This window comes from Pinus tabuliformis, chromosome 3_1 (assembly GCF_031772625.1).
Source record: "Pinus tabuliformis cultivar Carrire ecotype Pingquan chromosome 3_1, CPIR1, whole genome shotgun sequence".
Lineage (NCBI taxonomy): Eukaryota > Viridiplantae > Streptophyta > Pinopsida > Pinales > Pinaceae > Pinus > Pinus tabuliformis.
Genome location: NC_142301.1, coordinates 876,600,462 through 876,623,650, shown reverse-complemented (window position 1 = coordinate 876,623,650; position 23,189 = coordinate 876,600,462).

Genomic DNA, 23,189 nt, shown 5'->3' with positions numbered 1-23,189 from the left:
CTTTACAAACCTCTGTCCATTTGACAAGAGCCCATTTCCTGTTCAGGCTTGTGGATCCCCAGAGGAAGTTTCGCTGAAGATTGCGTATAGCTTTCAGAACCCCTTTTGGAGCTGCTAAGATAGAGAAGAGATAGAGCGGCATAGCTTGTAAAACTGATTTAATGAGAACGAGCCTGCCTGCCAGATTTAAAGCCCTGAAAGTCCAGGAAGAGAGCTTTGATTCTAATTTGTCCAATAGCGATCTCCAAGACACCTGCTTGATTGCTGAATCGGTGAGGGGAGCTCCCAGGTATTTAGAAGGCAGGTGGGAAATTGTGAATCCCAGAATTCGGGCAATATTCCTTTGCGTAGAGGGGGGAGTGTTGAAGAAAAAGAGTTGGGATTTTGCAGCGTTAATGGACGTGCCAGAGGCTTCAGAGAAGAGGGATAGGAGAGATTTGAATGCAGAGGCTTCTTTTGCTGAAGGATGCCCAAAGAGCATAGTATCATCAACGAATTGCTGATGCGTCTGAGGAGCGCGGCCATGAAGAGAAATGCCTTTGAGAGCTTGGGAGGAAACAGCCGATTTGAGGAGCCTGCTTAGGCCTTCAGCCATTAAAACAAAGAGGAAAGGAGATAAAGGATCCCCTTGCCTGATGCCACGCGAGGGGTGAAAGGGAGGTGAGGGGGATCCGTTCAGTAAGACAGAGAAACTGGGAGAAGTGATTAGGTTCATGATCCATCTGGTCCAGGTTACATTAAAGCCAAAAGCCAAGAGCATTTTATGAATGTAATTCCAGCTAAGCTTGTCGAAGGCTTTAGAAAGATCTAGTTTGAGAAGCATACCTGGTTTCTTGAGTAGCTTTAAAGAGTGTATGACTTCATTTGATAGAATTATTCCATCCATGATCTGCCGACCTTCAACGTACCCCGTCTGTTCTGGAGAGATGAGCAAGGGTAGGAGCGGTTTGAGTCGGTTTGCAATAACCTTTGAAATGAGTTTGTAAATCACATTACAGAGCGCTATTGGCCTATACTTCTCAGGTTTGTTTGATGCCGCTTCTTTGGGAACCAAGGCGATGAAGGTTGAGTTGAGGGCCGGGAGGACCCAGTGCATGCTACGGGATTCTTCCACCAGATCCCAAACTTCAACTTTGATGAGTTCCCAAAATTCGTGAAAGAAGTTTGCTGTGAATCCGTCAGGCCCTGGCGCTTTGCCGTCTTTAAGCTGAGCCATGGCTTCTTCTACTTCCTTTAATGATATGGGCTGGAGCAAGTGATTGTTGTGATCCTCATTGATAATTTTAGGAATGTGCTGCGTGATGGCCCGGATTGCCTCATCCCGGTTGCTGTTTGGTTCCTTTAGAATATCCTTGAAGTATCCTGTAAATTCTTTCTCCATATCTTCATGAGCCTCTACTCTTTCACCCTGTTGATTGTTGACAAAGGTAATTTTGTTGTGCATACGCCGTTGGATGGTGGTTTTGTGGAAAAATTTTGTATTTTTCTCACCATCTTTAAGCCAGCTTATTCGAGACTTTTGCCGCCATAGAATTTCCTCTTGTTTTTGACGTTCTTCAATTTGATTCCAGAGGATCTGCTCCTGTTGAATTTGTTCTTCTGTGCGTCCTTCCAGAATGAATACTTGTTGCAATGCTTTCATTTGCTGTTCCAGTTTTTGTCTGCTCTCCTGTATGTTGCCAAAATGATTTCGGTTCCATATTTTAAGAGTTTGCTTCAGATGTTTCAGCTTTTGTTGAAACTGATACATCTTAGCTCCTGCCGGCGGGATGTAGGATGTCCAGGCTTGATTGACCACGGCCTTGAAATTGGTGTTTGTGAGCCAGAAGGCTTCGAATCGAAAGGGTCTATTGCTACAATTGCCTGGTCTGGACCATTGGAGAAGAATGGGCCAATGATCTGAGCCTCCTTGTGGGATAATTGAGGCGCTGAAATCTCCTCCGAGGTGGATTGCATTGTCTGAAATTAAAAACCGATCGAGCCGTGAGGCAATGTGGTGAGCCCCTCTGCGCTTGTTCGACCAGGTAAAGATGCCATTGGAGGTGGATATGTCCATGAGCTGATTGTTTTGAATGAATTGCTTGAAGCCGCTGCTATCACTATCGAGCCTGGTTCTGCCCCCTTGTTTCTCTTCCATGGACTTTATGATGTTGAAGTCGCCTCCTCCAATCCATAAGGGGAAGTATCTGTTTTCATTGAGGAGGGAAATCGTGTCCAAGAGGTCCAATTTTTGCTGAATCGTCTGCGGGAAGTATACATTGGTGAGATGCCCATGGATATTGGTTCCGATGAGGTGGAATGTAGCTTGAATGAGATGCAGAGTGGCATGAAAATTATCAAGTGAAACAATCTGCGGGTTCCATAGAATGGCTAGACCGCTGGATGCCCCTGAGGCGTCTACTGAGATTGAACTGCTGCCTGCCCATACTTTATTGCTGAGACTATCTATTGTTGTGCTGCTGCTTTTTGTTTCTTGAAGAAAGACTATTGCTGGTTTTTCTTGCATTATCAGGTTTTTGATCATTCTGTGTTTAGAGGGACTATTGAGTCCTCTTACATTCCAAGAGATGAGCTTCATGTAGACTGAGATTTGGGTTTGTAAAACTTGGTCAACTTGGGGAATTGCCCCGAATCCATAAGTAGTTCCCCTACTATTATTGTTCTCTGAAGATCTGTTTTTCTACCCCTTTTCTTTGTTTCTTTAAGGATTTTCCTTCCATCCCAGTGACTGCCTCCTTGGATGCCCAAACTTTTATGGTGCTGTACCCTTGTTAGGACTCCTTCAATTTTGTCTATTTGCCAAGGAGGGATTGAGTTGTACTCTTTTTGCTTGCATGCTGTCTCCAGTTTGGAGATGTCAAGCTTGGAGATGTCGAACTCTTCTAGATCTACATCTTCTCGATCTTCCTCCATATCATTTGAGGCAATGAGGTCCTCCTCCACTGCATTTTCATGAAGACTCAAGGCTAGGGCGGCGTCAAGATCCATATCTGAAGCTTGTGGATTCTCATTCAACATGGTTTTCCCCTTGGAAGGGATTAGGGGTCCGAGCTCTGAAACAGAGATGGTTTTCTCTGTAGAGGGTAAATCTGCAGATTTAGAGGAGGCTGGGTAAGAGGAGAGAGAGGGGTTGGAGCGGTTATGGGAGGGCGAGGTAGGGTGCGGCTGATCCGGGTCATCAGAGTTGGGACTGATTTGTATATCTTGCGAGGCGAGAACAGAGAAGCGGTTCTGGGGGTTCGCCTTAAAGGCCTGAGCTGGATTTGCTTGGTTTTTCTTGGCATGTCGGCGGCGGGTGAGGATTTTTGTGAAGCCATCTGGGTCCATGTTAGTTTCATTGGAAGGAGCTTTGGGCTGCACATTTAATGGACAGTCACGGAAGAGGTGGCCATGCTCATGACATTTTCGACAGCGGAAAGGGATATGCTCATAATCTAAAGGTTGTTTCCATTCAAAGTAATTGTGAAAGAGACTTACCGTGTCTGCAAGGGTCTTGGTTAGGTGCATCTTGACGCAGATCCTAGCATAAGAGGTGTATTTGCGCGTCTTGGTTTCGGTTGCAACTTTGATGAAGGTCCCCAGCTTGTTGCCTATGTCTGCCAGCGTTTCTTCTCGCCAGTATTCCACAGGAAGGGAATACATTCTTATCCATACAGGGGCCCAACTAAAGTCTTCTTTATCAGGGTTGAATCGGGGCTTCCATTCCGTTAGATACAAACCTGAAGAGTTAAAGAAGTACGGGCCGCCTTCGAATATCCTTGTTTTGTCTTCGAGACAGTTAAATATGGCTGTGAAGAAGCCCTTTGGGCCAAGCTGTAAAGTCACTTGTCCTTTGGGCTTCCATTTTGAGGCTATCCATCCTTGTAAGGCTTTTTCTGTGGGCCAGAATCCCAAGAACTTTCCAATGAGTGCGTAATCCTGCATGAATTGGATTTCCCCATTGATACGGTGGCTTGGAAGTTCGACCTTGATCGATTCTGCTGCTTTTGGAATACAAGTTGCAGAGGTCACTTTTGTCTGAGATGATCCCGTCTTGGTGTGCTTGCCATTGCTTGCGTCGTCCTCTACATTTCGATCTGAGTGCATCTATCCTCCTTGCGTCCTTTGCTGGTCTTTTTCCGTTTCTGGGTCTGTGTCTGCGGAGTGCAGATTCACGGTCTTTTTCTTCTTGTCAGTTGAGGGCATGTCCATTGGAGGGGAGGCAGAGCTCTCCCCTCCTGCAGCTGATGCCATAGGACTGTCAGTGGTGGAACCTGCAGTAGCTATGGCAGGTTCGTTCGGCGACGACTAGGGTTTCGTGTCTTTTGCTGTGGAATCGCTTCCGTTACAATGATAATGTTATACTTTATACCACTATAAAGATATGTTGGTCATATGTCGACTATTATTAATTGAACTTTACAACTTTTATGCTAATATTGATCATCTAATAATTATTTGTTTGAGATGGTAGATGGTTGTGAATTATTTTTTTGAATGGAGTATTGTATTTTATAATTACCATTTATGTTTATGGCTGGGTGCAAGTTAATGTTTGTCTCTCATAATGTATAAGTAGAAATTTAAACATGAAAACTTAGAAATATTTTAACTTGGAGGTATGATTTAAGGTACTTCCACAATGAAAAAATGAATTAGCCTTCCAAATATATAATTTGTATGTATAGAATTTGTGTACAACTATGTGAAAATTGATATTTCTAACAGTGGTATGTTATTTTTCATGCAAAATATAACACATATGTTTCCATTAGTGCAGGGTTGAGCACATTATGATGGAAATTCCTTTGAACAAATTGTATAACTATAAATAAACCATTGTTCTAATTGAGCACTATTTTTACAAAATTTATAATATTAAATTTATATTTTAAAAAAATTATGAAAGTATTATATACTTGAAATTACAAAGCCCTAAATTAACACAGTGTACAAGGGTCTTAAAATTATCAAACAATAATTTCATTTTACTTTTATATTGTAGATCTCAGTTTGTTCTAGTGAGGTGTACAACTTATATTAAAAATAGTTAACTTGATAGGAAAATATGGTAGAAATGAAAGAGGTGTGTAATTTAGGATTCTAATATATGTGAGGAAAATAATATATTAAATTAACTCGTATGCTAATTTGGATTTCTATAAGAGCCCTATCCTAGGGTCTGCTAACAGATCTATTTCTGATGAATTTAAATGAAATAAGAGGCAATAGTTTACTTACTTACAAGACTTTTAAACAAATAAAATTTTACCATTTACATTCTAATCCTTATAACTTATGGTGAATATTTCAATCTAATAAAATTTACATGAGTAATATATGGAGGAATACCTGTACCTGTGGCTGGTGGAGATGCCTTTGACCTGCTGCTCCTGCTAAATGCTCCTCTTGATGGACCCAACTGGATTTACCTCCTAGCCAAGTGGGAAATAATCCCTATCCCAGGAAACTTCCATAGGTTCCCTAGCCCTCCGAGCCCAAGTCCAACCAGATGTAGTGTGTGTGTCCAAGATAAATGATCTAAACCAAGATGAACAATGTTTCCCTCCTCTCAACAACCCAAGAAACCTCCACAGGTTCCCAAGGTCTCCAAAATTCACAGCAAATCTTAAAATCACAACCAACCCCCAAAATCATAAGCAAGACCCAACGTCCCCTTTTCTTCCTTCCTCCTTCCGTTTTTAATACCGTCCCTCTCTTCTCCATCTCAACCACCTCTCATTAATGTCATTAACTTCTCATCCATCCTTACAGTTGACTTCTCTTCTCCCAAGTAAAGCTGGGAGTACATTTGGAAATGTGACATGAATATAAAATTAGGAAATTAATGGGAGAGGACCATGTCTTCTCCCAAGTAAATCTGAAAGTACATTTGGGAATGTGAGATGAATATATATATATATATATATATATATATATATATATATATATATATATATATATATATATATATTGATAATTAAATGGAGAGGACTATGTCTTCTCCCAAGTAAATGTGAGGGTACATTGGGGAATGTGAGATGAATATATATATATATTGATAATTAGTTGGAGAGGACCATGTCTTCTCCCAAGTAAATGTGAGGGTACATTGGGGAATGTGAGATGTAATTAAATGGAGAGGACCATGTCTTCTCCCTAGTAAATGTGAGGGTACATTGGGGAATGTGAGATGAATATATATATTATTTGAAATAATGGAAGGAGACCATATCCTACCTAAGATTCAATTTGAGAAGGTAAGTTAGGAATTTGAATAATAGAAATCATGATTTATATATTAGACCAATATTTCTCAATATTTTTAGATAATGTAAACATTAATAAAATTTGCAGGATAAGATTTAAGTGGGGCATTACATACACCCCTCCTTCAGAAAACTTCGTCCCGAAGTTAGAATGAAAATATACAAGGAGTTTGAAAGCATAAAAATTTAGAGAGAGTTATAGCAATAAAATTTGATAAGTCAGACAATGACATTACTTCCCATCAAGAGTCTCCAACTGATCTATATTCTCCTATCCATCCTGACCTACTTCCATTCCCACCCTATCCGTCCTCTTCTACTTTATCAGTGGCAACGGCCATACTAACCACTGATAAAATCGACATGGTGGAAGTGTCGACTATGTCGACCTAACTTTCCCAGCAGGCAACTGGCAATCATCATCACATGTCTAGGGGAGCGTTTCCACCATTCCCCTCCCAAGATTCCAGGTTTAGGAGGATACACGGTGGGAAATGCCTCCACCCCTCCTTCAGAACTAGGGTCAACACCCTAATACGGACCACACTACAGAGCTAGTTGGACTTGACATCGAATAATCCAGTCAGGTTGTCTTGCCACCTGTCATTTTCATTTTACTCGTGTCATAAGAGTGCATATCAAGTAGATACCAAATGTAGTAGAATAATGTACATTATACCTTTCTCATGAGATGTCTTTTCCTTCCCTCAATGGAAGAGTAGATCTCAACTATCATATAGTTCTTTCCCCCCTGCAGGTTAGCTCTCATTCATGCATTTATATAACAACAAGACATATAATCATCACATTATTAAGTCTAGTATCCATGTGTCAATCTGGGAATTCTCACTGGAAGTAAATCATAAATTCACTAAGTCATTCATTTAAATAAATCATATCCACTTGAGCTATATATGAACCAAAATAATTCTGATAAGTTACGCACTAGATAATCCATCACTAAGTGAGTCATACATGTAGGCCATACATCAACCATTTCTATCATCAATATCAAATCTATCAATTGATTCATATAAGTAGTTTTATGTGTCAAACCAAATGCATCAATATTACATAATGTTCATAAATAAATAACATGGAACTGCAAAATAGAACCTTAACATATGTAGCTGTCTAGTCAAAATGGGCATCACAGATGCTCAAAAAGTGAGGGGTAGTCACGACGCATAGTCTCTGCATCCTCCCAGGTAGCAGATCCTGGGCTATACTTGTCCCAATGGACCTTAACTTGGTCCACTGTGTGACATCTGAGCTATCGAACCCTACGGTCCAGTATGTGTAATGGTTCTACCATTACGGTTCCCATGTTCAAGACCTACAAGACCCACCAATCCAGTTTGTGAGATTCATCAGAAACATAATGTCGTAAAATAGATACATGAAAAACATCACGAGTTTTATGTAGATGGGGCGGCAGTACAAGACGATAGGCAACTGGTCCAATCTTCTCTTTGATCCTAAAAGGTCCTACGAACCGAGGTGACAATTTCGTACCCTTCCCAAACCAGATGGTGCTTTTGTTGGGCCAGATATGAATAAAAACTTGGTGCCCTACTTCATAACTGCAATCAATCCTATGTGAATCAACATAACTCTTCTGTCTATCCTATGCTTCCTTTAACCTTTTCCAAACCTGCTTTACCTGTTCCTCCATTTCTTGAACTAATTCCGGGCCAACTATCACTCAGTCCTCCAACTTTTCCCAAGTCAATGGAATCCTGCAAGGCCTTCCATATAGAGCTTGATAAGGAGGCATCCCGATTGAACTGTGATAACTGTTATTATAGGCAAACTCTACCAATGGTAAGTACCTTTCCCACTGAATCTGATTATCCATGACGTACATCCTAAGCATGTCCTCCAGAACCTGATTTACTCTTTCAGTTTTTCCATCTGTTTCTAGATGATATGCAGTGCTCAGGTTCAACTGAGTCCCTAGTGTCGACCACAAACTTGTCCAAAACCTAGATGTAAATCGGGAGTCTCTATCAAAAATGATCTTTGCGCGCAATCCGTGTAGTCGAATAACTTCATTTACAAACACTTGCACCACATCCGTAACATCGTAAGTGTCCCTTACTGGGATGAAATGGGCACTTTTGGTCAATTTATCAACTATAACCAATATAGAATTGTGCCTCTGTGAAGTGAGTAGCAAACCCACCACAACATCCATGGAAATTATTTCCCATTTAGATGTAGGGATGTCATGAGGTTGTAGGAGTCCTGCTGGATGGCGATGATTAGCCTTCACTCACTTGCATTCAAGACATTTGGAAAAAAACTGGACTATGTCATGCTTCATGCCTGCCCAAAAGAAAAGTTTCCTTATTTCTGCGTACCTCTTCTTTACCCCAAGATGTGCACAATAGAGTGCTCTATGAGACTCTCCAAGGATGGTTTCCCTTATACCCCCTTCCTTAGGTATGTACATTCTCCCTTGGAATCTCAATAACCCATCTAGTTCAAGGACATATCCCTCAAACCTTGGTTCTATCTATTTCCCATTCTGGATGGCTGAGATGACTTTTAGATACCAACTATCTTCAAAGAGTTTCTCCAATATCCACTCCCTTAAATTTACCATTAAGGCTACTAGGGAGAAGGTTCGTGGCCTCCTGCTTAGTGCATCTGCCACTATGTTCTCCTTTCCCTTGATGTATGAGATTTCAAAATCATACTCACTCATGAATTCCCTCCATCACCTTTGTCTGGCATTCAAATCCCTTTGAGTGAATAGATGCTTCAGGCTTTGATGATCCGTTCTTAACTCAAATCTTCTCCCAATGAGGTAGTGTCTCCATAGCTTCAAGGCTAACATCACTACTGCCAATTCTAATTCATGGGTAGCATATAACTCTTCATGTTTCTTAAATTTTCTAGAAGCGTAAGCTATTACTCCGCCCTCTTGCATCAATACTGCACCCAATCCTTGCGCTGAAGCATCGGTGTAGACAATGAAGTCTTTTCTCATGTCTGGTACTTGAAGGATCAGTGCACTAGTTAGTAACCTCTTCAGCTCTGTGAATGCACTGTCACATTCATTTTTCCGTTCATACCTAATCCCCTTTCGCTGTAATGTGGTGATGGGTTTTGCAATCCTTGAAAACCCTTCCACAAACCTGGATCTAATACCATGTGTAAGAGCCCTATCCTAGGGTCTGCTAACAGATCTATTTCCGATGAATTTAAATGCAATAAGAGGCAATAGTTTACTTACTTACAAGACATTTAAACAAATAAAATTTTACCATTTACATTATAATCCTTATAACTTATGGTGAATATTTCAATCTAATAAAATTTACATGAGTAATCTATGGAGGAATACCGATACCGATGGCTGGTGGAGATGCCTTTGACCTGCTGCTCATGCTAAACACTCCTCTTGACAGACCCAACTAGATTTACTTCCCAGCCAACTAGGAAATAATCCCTAGCCCAGGAAACATCCATAGGTTCCCTAGCCCTCTGAGCCAAAGTCCAACTAAATGTAGTATGTGTGTCCAAGATAAATGATCCAAACCAAGATGAACAATGTTTCCCTCCTCTCAACAACCCAAGAAACCTCCATAGGTTCCTAAGGTCTCCAAAATTCACAGCAAATACTAAAATCACAACCAACCCCCAAAATCATAAGCAAGACCCAACATCCCCTTTTCTCCCTTCCTCCTTCCCTTTTTATACCCTCCCTCTCTTCTCCATCTCAACCACCTCTCATTAATGTCATTAACTTCTCATCCATCCTTACAGTTGAATTCTCTTCTCCCAAGTAAAACTGAGAGTACATTTGGAAATGTGACATGAAATAAAATTGGGAAATTAATGGGAGAGGACCATGTCTTCTCCCATGTAAATCTGAAAGTACATTTGGTAATGTGAGATGATATATATATATATATATATATATATATATTGATAATTAAATGGAAAGGACTATGTCTTCTCCCAAGTATATGTGAGGGTACATTGGGGAATGTGAGATGAATGTATATATTGATAATTAGTTGGAGAGGACCATGTCTTCTCCCAAGTAAATGTGAGGGTACATTAAGGAATGTGAGATGATATTAAATGGAGAGGACCATGTCTTCTCCCTATTAAATGTGAGGGTAAATTGGGGAATGTGAGATGAATATATATATTATTTGAAATAATGGAAGGAGACCATATCCTACCTAAGGTTCAATTTGAGAAGGTAAGTTGGGAATTTGAATAATAGAAACCATGATTTATATATTAGACCAATATTTCTCAATATTTTCAGATAATGTAAACATTAATAAAATTTGTAGGATAAGATTTAAGTGGGGCATTACAATTTGCACAAGTGTTAGCGTTGAATTCTAACTAGGTCCAAGATCGGGGAAGGAGAAGGTTCAATTGAAGAGTACAATCCTAACATTGGTTTGATATGAGAATTCAAAAGACAAGGAAAGGAAGAAAACTCCTTCAAATATCAGAAAATCATAATAATAATAATAATAATAATAATAAAATAAATAAATAAATATATATATATATATATATATTCCAAACGTTTTTGGAGCCGAAATCCATGGTGGTTCAAGGATTATATAAGGAATGAAAGAAGAATGAATAAGGCTTAAGTCAAGGTAATGAAGAAGGAAGTGGTCATCACCCTGCTAAAACTCCTTCATATCCATTCACTTCTTCAGGTTAAATTTCCTCATCAATTCCATATAATAATAATAATAAATAATAATAATAATTAGAGAAAGTTGGCTCTGATTTTCCTACATCGTATTTGAAATTAGACATGAAATTTTATCTGTAATGTATGACCGAAAGCTTAATGCAGAAAATTTGGATCACCAAAAGATTGAAATTGAAGGTTATTAAATGGTTTAAACACCATGGATGAAGAAGTAAAATTTCATCTAGCTGCACTTCAATTGGGAGGTATGTCACTGATCTAGTAAGAGACAAGAATATCATCTTGTGAAAGGTAAAATGATGTCTTCTTGGTATAAATTCAAACTTGCATTAAAGAAGCAATTTTATCCTTTAGGGTATATGAAAAAGTAATAATGGATTGGAAACAAATAAGTCAAAATAGAGGAAATAATGTGTAGGACTATACTCAAGAGTGTAGAAAGAGGGAATTGACTTTGGGTATTTGTCTTTATATGCAAGAAGCTCTTTTGAAGTATATTGGAAAGTTGTATATTTATTTAAGACATACAATTCTCATGTTTAGTCCAACTAATCTTGATGAAGCTTATGTATAGGCTACTCATATTAAGTCAATGGTAAAGAATGTCAAGGAAAACATAGTTGAAGGCAAGCACAAAGGAAATGGTAAAATGAAATGAAAAACTTTCGTGAAAAAAAGAAGTGAAGAATCCTTCATGTAAAAATTTCAAAAAGGAAGGACATGTTGATACTAAGTGTTAGGAACTTCAATAAGAACTAAGACCAAAGAGGTTGGCAATATGAATACCACTACTAGAATCTTGGATTATATTTAAGTGATGAAACAAATTTCACAACTATGGGAGTATATGGTAAATCTTATTCTACTAGTTGTAGCACCAATATTCATTATTTAAAATTTGAAATTGTGCATGATGAAAGGAAGAAAACTCAACTATTCCATATTAGAGTTATTTCAAAACACACAAATATTGATACACTCTTTGATAGTGATTCACAAGATAATCTCATTTGTGAAAAAATTGTTAAGATACTGGGACTTAAAAGTAATCCTCATCCAATACCATGCCATTTAGGATGGGTATGTCAATATGCTCAATTATAGGTATCTAAACAACATAAGCTTAGATTTTGTTATGAAACCAGCTCACAAAAAGATAGAAAAGAGAGATCCACGCCTTAGAATTCAGCCTCTTCGAGGGGGCAACCTCCTTTACATTACATAAATGAACAATTCTTGGATGATTCAAATGAAAAAACCTCCTTTCTATATATAGGAGTCTAAGGAGTCACAATATAATCCAGCCGACCTAACAATAATAATATAAAGCCACAAAAATAACAATAGAGGGATTCTATGGGGCACAGAAATAACAATAAGGGGGTAATAGGGGCACAACAATCTAAATAAGGGGTATAACTATAATAGTAATGGGGTAATCACTAGTATTATAGGGACCCAACATGCCCCTCTCCTTCAAAAAAGTGTTGTCCTCAACGCTTGAGTAATTCTGGATACCTCTGCATAAAATTCTCATCCTCCCATGTGGAATCTTCAGCGGATAAGTTCTTCCACTTGATAAGATACTCTGAAATTGATCGATTTCGTAGTTGTCGAGTTCTTGTTTCTGTGACTGCTTCCGGTTCCAATATAATTTTTCCTTCCTCGTCAAGTTCTGGCAATATTGTTTGAATTGGGAGCTTGTTGCCTATAACCTTCTTTAAACATGAAACATGGAAAACTGGGTGCAATCGAGAAGCTGCAGGAAGCTCCAATTTGTATGCCATAGTACCAATCTTTTGCAACACCTTGTACGGACCATAATACTTTGGTGATAGTTTATTATCCTTCTTAGCTTGCTTTAGGGACATTTGCTTATATGGTTGTAGCCATAGGAATACCCAATCACCTACATCAAAACTTCTTTCACTGCGATGTTGATCTGCCTGTTGTTTCATTCTATTTTGTGCCAACACGAGGTTATCCTTCAAGAGTTGGAGGACTTGTTGTTGATGTTCGATGTGATGTTCCACTGCCTGAACCTTAGAATTTTCTCTTAAATATGATGTGATGGATGGTGGTTGATACCCATAAAGTGCCATAAATGGGGTCATCTTTGTTGCTGTATGGAAGGAAGTGTTATACCACCATTCAGCCAGAGGCAACCATTTGACCCATTGTGTCTGTTTATCAGATACAAAGCAACGAAGATATCCTTCCAAACATTTGTTTACTATCTCAGTTTTCCCATCAGATTGAGGATGATAAGATGAGCTATGAGCTAACTGAGTACCAAGACAAGAAAATAATTCTGTCCAAAAATTTCCAGTGAAAATGGGATCTCTGTCACTTACAATAATCTTTGGGTTTCCATGTAGCTTTTGAACTGTTTCCATAAATGCAGTAGAAACTGTACTGGCTTTAAATGGGTGTGATAATGCACAAAAGTGTGCATACTTGGTAAGTCTGTCAACTACCACCATGATGACACTCTTTCCCTCAGACTTGGGTAAACCTATGATAAAATCCATTGAAACCTCCTCCCAACATTGGCTTGGAATGGATAAAGGTTGTAATAGACCCGGTGTCTTAATTGTTTCAACTTTATTTTGTTGGCAAACCAAACATTCCGCCACAAACTTTTGAATATCTGATTTAAGGCCATCCCAAAAAAATTCCTTCTTAACCCTGTGGTAAGTTTTAAAAAATCCTGAGTGCCCTCCTAAGGGAGAAGTGTGCAATTCCATAAGAATCTTTTGTTTTAGCTGGGAATTCTTACAGAGGTATAAGCGATCTTTGTACCATAACGAATCATTTTGCCAGCTAAATGTATCAGAAGTACTGGAATCTTGTTGTAGCTTTTGAATAAGTGCCCACACTTCTTCATTATTCTTCCATTCCTCCCTTGCTTCGTTTATCCAATCTGGTTGGATAATAGAAATGGCACACAACAATGCTTCCACATCCTCATCCTTTCTTGAGAGTGCATCTGCCACCACATTTTGCTTCCCTTTTTTGTAGATGATTTCAAAGTCATAACCCAACATCTTTGTGACCCACTTTTGTTGCTCTTCAGAGGATAATCTTTGTTCTAAAAAGTATTTAAGGCTATCATGATCCGTTTTTACCTTGAAGTGTCTTCCCATTAGGTAGGGTCGCCATTTCTTAAGTGCATGGAGTATTGCCAACATTTCCTTCTCATAAATAGCTTTGCTTAAAAACTTTCCCTTGATTGGACGACTTTCAAAAGCAATGGGTCTTTCATCTTGCATTAGAACAGCACCAATTCCATTTCCTGAAGCATCACATTCCATAATAAAGGTTTTTGTGAAGTCCGGTGTAGCTAAGACGGGTGCTTGGCACATTGCCTCTTTAAGATGTTCAAAGGCCTTTGTTGCTTCCGGAGTCCATGAAAATGAATCTTTCTTCAATAATGTTGTTAGAGGTGCTGCTATTCTCCCATAATTCTTAACAAACTTGCGATAATACCCTGTCAACCCAAGAAATCCTCGCAGATGCTTTATGGATGTGGGGATTTTCCATTCCTTAATGGCTTTAATTTTGCTAGGGTCTACCTTAACTCCTTCATGAGATACAATATGACCCAAATATTCCACCTCCTGGACTCCAAAGAAACATTTGGATCTTTTTGCATATAATTGTTTCTCCTCCAATAGTTGTAGCACCCTGTCAACATGTTCAACATGATCCTTCCAAGACTTGCTGTAGATTAGTATATCATCAAAAAATACTAACACAAATTTTCTAAGGAATGGTTTGAAAATTGAATTCATCAAACCTTGAAATGTTGAAGGTGCATTGGTAAGGCCAAAAGGCATGACCAAAAATTCATAATGACCCTCATGAGTTCTAAATGCCGTTTTCGGAATGTCTTCAATCTTCATTCTGATTTTATGATATCCTGAACGAAGATCCAACTTGGTGAAGTAAATTGATCCATGCAATTCATCCAGTAATTCATCAATGACAGGAATGGGGAACTTATCTTTAATAGTGAGCTTGTTGAGCTCCCTATAATCCAAACACATGCGCCATGATCCATCCTTCTTGTGCACCAATACTACTGGAGCTGAGAAAGAACTTTGACTTGGTTGAATTATACCAGCCTCTAGCATTTCTGCAACCATACGTTCAATTTCACTTTTTTGGACATAGGGATATCTGTACGGCCTGATGTTTGGAGGAACACTTCTTGGAATCATATGAATAGCATGATCATGATCACGCATAGGTGGGAGACCTTTGGGAGTTTCAAATACCTTGGAATGATTGTCCAGGACTTTTTGGAGATCTGGAGAAATAGATGATTCCAATGTGGAAACATCTAGCGAACATAATTGTGCAATTACACCTCTTTGCTCCTTTTTTAGAAGCTTAGTCATGCCATTAGAGCTAATTATCTTTCCTGGTTTCCCTGCAATACCCCTTAATTCAACTTCCTTTCCTTCCACAGAAAATTTCATGAAAAGTTCTTGAAAATTAAAAGCTATTGTACCCAAGGATTGTAGCCATTGGACTCCTAGTACAACATCGACACCTCCCATTGGAATGGAAAGCATTGGGCTAGTCAATACATATTCTCCCATGGATAGCTTGATATTATGGCACTTTCCAGAGCAATTTATTGTTCCTCCATTTGCAATCATCACTTGACACTCTGGTGCTGGATATAGGAAGCAATTCAATTCTTTTGCTACCCTACAATGAATAAAATTGTGGGTGCTTCCTGAATCAATCAACACTATTACCTTTTTCTTCTTGATTTGTCCTTCTATCTTGATGGTTTGAGGAGTGGTAATTCCCGCCAATGCATTACAAGATATGGTCGGATTTATTTGTTCTTCATCTAGGCTTTGTTCCTGGAATATATCCTCTTCTTTTGACCTTTCTTGCTCCTTTTCTTCTTCCTCTTCACAATCTATGTAGAATAATTTCTTCTCAGCACACTTATGACCTTTTGTGTATTTGCTATCACAATTGTAACAAAGCCCTTTTGCTCTTTTTTCTTCCAATTGTTGTGGTGTCAACCTTGTAGGTTGTGGAAGACTAGGGGCAACAACACTTCCGTCTTTATAGTTGTGAGTGGTATGCTTCCTAGTTGCCATAATTTTGCTTTCCATTTTTCTTGCTAACCTGAATGCCTTCTCTAATGAATCAGGTTCCCAAAGGCGAACATCATGTTGGATATTATCCTTTAAAGACCCTATGAACACATCAATCCTATGCTGCTCTGGAATATCTTTTACCCTTATGTTCAATTTTTGGAACTCCTCAATGTGCTCCATTATTGAACCCTTTTGTTTGAGACTTATCAATTGGCTAAAAAAAGTGTTGCTTTTTGTATCCTCATAATGTGCTATCAATTCTTCTGTAAAAATTTCCCAAGTGACAAATTGTTTACGAGAGCAAAGCCATTGATACCATACAAATTGATTTGGTTCCAAATATAAAGTTTCCATACGTACCTTTTGTGTGTTTTGCACATTATTGAGATCGAAGAACTGCTCCATCTGTAATATCCATGTGGTGGAATCCTTGCCATCAAACTTCCTCATATCGATTTTTGGAATATGGTGGGTCTTAGATCCAACATTAGAATCTATGGAATCATGATTAACATTACTTTTGTTCACATCATGAGTTTCCTTTACAACCTTTTCACCATTAGTAAGTATCTCTTGTAAAAAAATTGTCAAATCTGTCTTCAAATCTGCCATGTCTGTCTTCAAACTTGCCATGTCTTTCTTCAAATCTGTCTTCAAATCTATCTTCAAATCGTCCATCTTAGCTTCCATTCCCTTTATCTTAGATTCCACGCCATTTATCTTAGCATCTGTTAGCTTTTGTGAGCGTGACATTTGTTGCACTTGTTCTTGTAATTTTGATATATCATGTAGCATTTCTTCCTCTTCTTCATGAGTCATGCTAGAGATTTCAGGTTCCTTACTAGGTGTTTGCATTTTCTTTCCTCGGGGCATCATTTACCGATAATAATGCTTTACTAGGCCCTTTGAATTCCTTCAAACCAAGCTTATGCAAAAATAAAAAATAAAAACTACACACCTTTTTTTACTTTGTAGAAGCCTGATATTGAATCTAATGTACCTCTGTAATTTTGAATCATCCAGTTCTGAAATTGTGACCTGTAATAGCCTTCTGTGTCCTCTTTCCAATGCCACTAGTCTGAACCAAATTGGATTCTCCAAGAAAGAGTTATGCACAATCTCTCGCGGTGACCTGATTATAGACTGGTTCAGTAGAGCGAACTTGTATGAAGTGCCACGTGTCACTGTTTCAACCTTTGACTCTAAAAAATATATAAAAGAAAACTACAGTCCGTCCTCTTTCTGTTCCTTCTTACGAAATTCCAATCCGATGCTCGGAAAGAAAGTTATGACGATTTTCCCCAGGTCACCTGTTTTGAGTGTAATTCAAGAGTCTGCAAAAAGACCAACTTCCTGAGATCATATCTCTGAAAATATCACGCAAAAATCTCTGAAGTTCGGACCCAAGGTTCAGCGTGATTTCTTCTCAAATGGGTTTTTTTTGCTACTTTTGAAACGTCACAGAAAAAAAGTTATAGCGAAAATTCCACGATGACCTGCTTTGAGCAGCGAAACCCTAGAATCCAAAGCTCTGATACCAAATGTTATGAAACCAGCTCACAAAAAGATAGAAAAGAGAGATCCACGCCTTAGAATTCAGCCTCTTCAAGGGGTAAACCTCCTTTACATTACATAAATGAACAATTCTTGGATGATTCAAATGACAAAACCTCCTTTCTATATATAGGAGTCTAAGGAGTCACAATATAATCCAGCCGACCTAACAATAATAATATAAAGCCACAAAAATAACAATAGAGGGATTATATGGGGCACAGAAATAACAATAAGGGGGTAATAGGGGCACAACAATATAAATAAGGGGTATAACTATAATAGTAATGGGGTAATCACTAGTATTATAGGGACCCAACAGATTTGCAATCAAATCTAAATTCATATATGATGTATACTTAGATGTTATACCACTTGATATTTGTGGAATTGTTAAGGGAAATCCTTATTTGTATGACAAGGAAGCTATCATCTATATGGAGGAGAATAGGTATCACTTATAAAGGATAATATTGAGTATATTGTAAGATCCCATCATGTTAAGACTAACCTGTATCATGCTACTAGAGGGAAAATTAAAAGGTTTTCAAATGCAAGAAATAAGTGTGTACTCATGATTATAAAAGCGAAGGATGATGATAAATCCAAATATTTAAAAGGATATGATCTTAAACATAATGAAGAATTAGTTAATATTATTTATAACTATGATGAAGTGTTTTAGGAACCATAGGGATTTCTTCTAAGGAGAATGATACAACATGAGATCAACTACATGAAGGTAAACACTTATAAATATTGACATGTATAGGCTATCTATCCTTTAGAACAAAGAAATAAAAAATCAAGTTTCAGAGTTTCTTGAGAAAGGATTCATTTGAAAAAAGTTCTTTTCCATGTGGATAAACCATTGTGTTGAAATATGATACTTGGAGAATGTGTGTGGATTGTTGGGCATTGAACAATTTTTTTTGTGAGGAGATCATTAGGGGAATTTTGAGGTCTAAAATGGGCCTCTTAAGACAAAATTACAACCAAAATAAACATTATAAGAACCAATAGGATTCAATATGATGATGTCAAACATGGGGGATGATTCACTATTTTTGGAGTAAAAAATTAAAAAGATTAAAAAATAATAAAATAATAAAACTATTTTTTCAACTTATCTCCCTAAGGTTTTACTCAAACTTCGAGCAATATCACTCTTTAGATGCAAAATTTAGTTCCTCATCGAAGGAGTACCCATGTTGCATACTTTCGATGGACCCTGCTACACGAAAAATGAGAAATACATGAAAAAACTTTATTGCAATCACATTTTTCATGTAGCAGGATCCATCGAAAGTATGCAACATGGGTACTCCTTGGATGAGGAACCAAATTATGCATCCAACGAGCATTACTGCTCGAAATTTGAGTAAATCCATAGGGAGATAAGTTGAAAATATGAGTTGAAAAAATAGCTTTTTCTTTTTTCCCTCTCAAATTTGATGATGTAATTTAATCTTATTTTATTATTTCCACTATTGTTTTATAATTTCCTTAGGAGGCCCATTTTAGACCTCAAAGTTACTCTCTTCCTCATAATAATGATTTGTTTGATCAATTGAAAATTGCAACTTATGTTTTGACAAGTACTAAGTGAGTCTTTTATTGGGGAGGTAAATAGAAAAATAAAAACATTTGAGATCTTGAAAGGAAAGATAATCATAACACTAGATCTAACATTTATAACAACAACCATTTGAGATTAAATCTAATGCAAGTGATTATTCCATGGGAACAATGTCAATAAATATGAGGAAACTAGATTTCGACCATTCTAAGACCTTAACTAGTGTGGTAAGGAATTATTTTACTTATGACAAAGAATTGTATGCTTTGATTCATAATGTGAAGAAGTGAAAAAATTATTTAATGAGAAAAAGTACGCTCAACCATATTGATCATCAACGTATATAGAATATTCAATTAAAAGCTAAGCTACAATAGGCACATCATTTCAAGTTGATTGGAGTCTGACAACAATTTCAATTGGGTCATCAAGCCATGTAGGAACAATTGGAAAAGAAAAAATCCAACTATAAGGCTAGGCATGAAAATAGTTGGTTTGATGATCACTTCCAATTTTATCAAGTTTGTCTATATATTACCAAAGAACACCATAAAGGTGAAGGTAAAAATATAAATGTAATTAGGTATGGACCGTCTAAAATTTTGGAAGGGATTGATGACATTGTGTTTCGGTTGAAGTTGTCTCCATATATGTATATTTATTGCATGGTTAATGCAAAAAATTGAAAATATAAGAGCATCCCCTAATCATGGATCAATGAAAGAATATTCAAGTTCCTTATATTGAATATTTTCTCTCAAATATTTGATGAGTTATAAGAAGAGGTTAATCTTGATGCAAGGGTGAGGGCCTCATGAAGAGGTGATGTGGATTATCTTTTTGTGGGTCTAGAAGGTGTGTGTCTAAGTAAAGCATGATGGATGTAAACAAGAAAAGTGAAGGAGTTGTACCCTCACTTATTTTTTAAATGAAAATAAACTTTTGATGGTCCAAAAGCTTCTTAATGGGGAGGTGAATCAACATTTTCAAATCATTAAACTTTCAATTTCATATCCAGATTTCTGTACGCGACTTTATTGAAGGAAACTTGCATATGTACGTGCTTGTTATTTAGACAACTAGCGTAAATCTAGTAAACTTACTTTTTCAATTAATTCATCTCATGTTTATCTTAAGCCAGTGTGTCAGTACTTCATTAAATATTAAATAGATAGTAACCATGTGCAGTAACAACAAAATAAACCATCACACATAAGCAACACACATGAACACCAAGATTTAAGGTGGAAACCCAATGTGGGAAAAAATTATCGTTGCTGTCATCTCTATTTTCTTTTTAATATAAAGAAAAAATTCTTACAATCTTGTACTAGCACAGAATCATACCAACACATATGCACTCACCTGAAGAAGGCTACAACCTTCACTCTTTCTCCAACACCCATTGGAAGGAAGCACCAACCCCCTGATCTCATTTAGCGGCACCCACCGGAAGGGAGCTCCAACCGCCTGATCTCATTTACCAGCTACCACTGGAAGGATGCTTCAACTCCCTCATTAAAGGCTTCAATCTTCAACACTTTCGGTGACAACATTTCATAAATTTTCATCTTGGATCCACCTGCTACAACACATCACAACTTGTAGGCCACGTTTCATCAAATTTTCAGACTGGACCCGCTACCAACATTTAAGCCCAAAACCAATCATCAAAACTAAAACTTATCATTATAACTCTAGCATTAATCTCTGACCCAACTGAATCAACCCAATCGTTGATTCAACCAAATCAACCAAATTCAACCAATCAATTGAAACCCAAATCAATCAACTTAAACAACCAAAACAATAAGATCATTGTAACCAGAATACCAATCAACATATTACACATCACAGAAACTAGATTATGTTACTGTAAACCCTGATAAACCATATGTCAAAATATGTACACTACTTTATAGTAGCAAACCCGTGGGTGTACTCACTTTCCATGAAGCATACCCACGTATAGATCTTAAATTATTGATTTCTAAAAATTGAACCATTGTCATTATGAAATAAGTATTGAATCATATTCAGATCTACTGTATCATTCTGAAACAACCACAGAACCTTCACTGAACTTCAATCATAGACAACAAGTATCATCAATATACTTCAATCAATCAATCAATCTTTAATCAAAACATCATTGTTTAAGCCCAAATCATCAAGAAGACTTCATTAACAAACAACATAAACACATCAAGACTGATAAAACTGATCAGACATCATTTTCATCAAAACCCTACTTTTTGTACGTGCTTTCCTCAAATAAAACCCACATGTATATGCGCTTTCCAGGAAACAAACCTGCATATACGTGACTTACCATTGTCATACCCCACGTGTTTACGTGCCTTGTGTTAGTGTCAATATATGCATACTTCCATCAAGGATCAAATCTTCTCTTTGCATTTTCATTTTAGGTGTCTCATACTGAATTTTTGATCATTCCACTAGGTCATGCCAGAATGGTCCACTGATGGTTGTCTTCTTCTTAGAAAGTAAAAAGATCCCTCATGAGGTACATTTACTAACCCATCTCCATGTTGCATTTAGTTATGGTTTTAGTTATGTTATTTTTAGAGCCAAGACAGTTATGTTTCCATTAGGTCTTAGGGTTCATTTCCAAGGTCTTTCCATTAGGTATTAGGGTCCATTCCCAAGGTCAAAAGAATAGTTTCAAGTGTAAATAAAGGGAAGCAAAGGTGTGACGAAGACCAATAAAAAAAGAGTGATTGGTAGTAATTCATGGTTATTATACAAAAATCTTATTTCACTGATGTAATTTCCATCTCAAAAAACATGTTTTTGAGATGAAAACAGAGTATTTTAGTTGATTCATATTTTTTCTTGATTTAATTCAAGTCGTTGTATGTAATAATTGTTTCCTTAAGCTGCCCAAGCAGTTCTCCTTGCTGCAAGAAATGAGATATTGAAGAAATCAGCTCCATCAAAGCATCATCCACCTGAAAAGAGACAAAGAAAGAGAAACATTAGACAGAGATTTGAAAACAAAATAAAAGTTCCAAAAAACATTATAAAGTGGGTTTTTTCTAAAGAAAAATGAAAATCATCCTCTATATAAAATTTCAAAGGAATTTTTCAAAATTCATTAGTTCTTTTGCACCCTAAACTCTCCTTGGCAAAGAGGAGATTGAGTGAAGGAGGAGAAAACCAGAAAGGCGCATTTGCTGAGGGCGCTGCATGCTGGGAGGAGCTGTTGCATGCCTGTGAGGTGAAGGGCGCGCTTGCTAAGGATGCTACGTGCTGGCACTTGCTGCTGCGCGTTTGGCCAGAGGAGCTTGGCAAACCCTAGGAGCACCAAAACACCACTTCCTTCATTTTCTCAAAGCCACAAAATCTTCAACTACCTGCATACAACAAGTAAGTGGCCCAGTATCTCTTTTTCTCCATCAATTAAGCAAATTGACACCCTAAATTTTGAAACCCTGAGCAAATATCCCTTGCATGCTTCCAAAATCACCTCTTTGATCAGAGTTACAATACTTCTTATATTTTTTCACCTTCCTATCATCTTGACTGTATTTCACTCCACCTCCTCATTGTTTCACTCATCTTGGCATATATATTAGTTCCTCAAGTTTTCACCTATAAAGCATGGCAGAATACAGTAGTTCAGAAGAAGGGGAAAGATAGCCCAGGAGGCCAACCAAGAAAGGAGGGAGAATTATTATATTTGAACCCATTGATACAACAAAACTTATGGCATCACCACTTGCAGTATCATGTTTCAGGCACATGGGTTGTTTAGAGTTTTGCCAAAGGGTTGAGACAGTGAATTTTCATCAGTAGTTAACCAAGTAGTTTATCCTCAATTTGCAAAACAACCAGGTCACTTTAGCCGGGGTCACATTCATTATATCTTCAGCCATCATATCACAGGCCACTGGAATTCCAAATGCAGGAGAGAAATGGTTCGAGCAGAAAAATCTGCATCACAGTTTTTATGAGTTGTA